The sequence below is a fragment of the Pteropus alecto genome, unplaced genomic scaffold (assembly GCF_000325575.1).
Source record: "Pteropus alecto unplaced genomic scaffold, ASM32557v1 scaffold21, whole genome shotgun sequence".
Classification (NCBI taxonomy): domain Eukaryota; kingdom Metazoa; phylum Chordata; class Mammalia; order Chiroptera; family Pteropodidae; genus Pteropus; species Pteropus alecto.
In genome coordinates, this window is record NW_006436282.1 from 1,152,320 (window position 1) to 1,154,033 (window position 1,714).

The 1,714-nt window shown below is 35.5% G+C and overlaps 1 pseudogene; it reads left to right on the forward strand.

The window, feature by feature from the left end:
- Nucleotides 1–788: 788 nt before the first annotated feature.
- On the forward strand, nucleotides 789–905 carry LOC112479871 (annotated as a pseudogene).
- Nucleotides 906–1,714: the final 809 nt, after the last annotated feature.

Genomic DNA, 1,714 nt, shown 5'->3' on the forward strand with positions numbered 1-1,714 from the left:
CATCATTCTTCCTGAATCATGCTTGAACATGTTGAGCATAAACGTAGTTGGTTAGGCAAGTATTAAACTTTTCATGTGAGCTTCTGTGCAAGTTTTATTCAAATGGCAGAGAACAACTATGCAGGAACAAATAACTAGAAAAAAATTATCTGTAGTATTTTTCTTCCTTGCATTATCCCAGCCAAATCATGATCTGTGGAGAGAACGGTACCCATTGTCACCACTTTCCCTGCGGCATATGTTGGGGGATGGTGGTTATTTAGATTCCTCGTGTCTTCACATAGTCTTTTCTGTATGCGTGTCAGTTGCTTCACCTGGTGTTCTTTTTATAAAGACAGTGGTCATATTGGGTTAGAGGCCCACCCTACTCTGGTATGACCTTATTTCAACTAATTACATCTGCAATGACACTATTTCCCAACAAAGTCATATTTCTGGGTACTAGGAATTATTAGGGGTTAGGATGCCACCATATAAATTTAGGTAGGGGGACAGAATTCAACCGATAATACAGACTAACAAAGAAAAACTAGAAAATATAAATGATAATATCAGAAATGAAAGAGAGGTCATCACCACTTATCCCACTGACATTAAAAAGATAAGAAGAATACCACAAACAACTCTGTTCACAAATTTAAAATCTTTGATGAAATAGACCAATTCCTCACAAGACACAAACTGTTAAAACTCACAAAAGGAGAAATAGATAATCTGAATAGGCTTATGTTTTTTAGGATACCAAATCACTGGTAATTTCTACCAGACATTTAAAAAAGAAACAATATGTCTACGGCCATGCTACCCTGACCAAGCCTGATCCCGTCTGATCTCGGAAGCTAAGCAGGAGGGCCTGGTTAGTACTTGGATGGGAGACGACCTAGGAAGACCAGGTGCTGTAGGCGTAAAAAAATACAATAAAAAAATAAGAGATTGTAAGCTAACAAGGTCCTTGCAATTAGTGAGGTCAACCAAGGGTTGCCTAAATAAATAAATAAATTAATTAATAAAGAAAGAAAGAAACAATACTGGTTATATACAATTTTTTTGCAGGAAATAGAAGCCAAGGGAACATATCCTAATTTATCCTGTGAGGCTAACATTAACCTAATACCAAAATCAGACAAAGACATCATAAGAAAGAAAAAGTACAGAGAGAAAGGAGGAAGAGGGGAAGTAGATAAGGATAAAAGGAAATAAATGGTGATGGAAGGAGTTTGACTTTGGGTGGTGAACGCACAATGCAATATACAGGTAATGTATTATTGAATTATACACTTAAAACCTAAATCATTTTATTAACCAACGTCACCCCAATAAATTTAATTAAAAAAAGAGAGAGAAATCAAGATGCAAAAATCCTCAAAAAGGTATTAGCAAATCAAATCCAACCGTGTTTAATAAGAATTACTCATCACAACAAAGTAGCACTTATTCCAGGTATGAAGGGTGTTTCAACATTTGAAAATTAATATAATTCACCACATCAGTGGACTAGAGAAACAAAAATCATACAATCTTACCGACTGATACGGTAGAAGCATTTAGCAAAATTCAACACTCATTCATAATAAAAATTCTCAGCCGACTAGGAGTAGAGGAAAAATTTCTCTGCTTGATGAACATCTGAAAAAAACCTACTGCTAACATCATACTCGTGGGAAACTGGATGCCTTTTCTAAGATCAAAAACAAGGTAAAGATGTCCTCTCTGA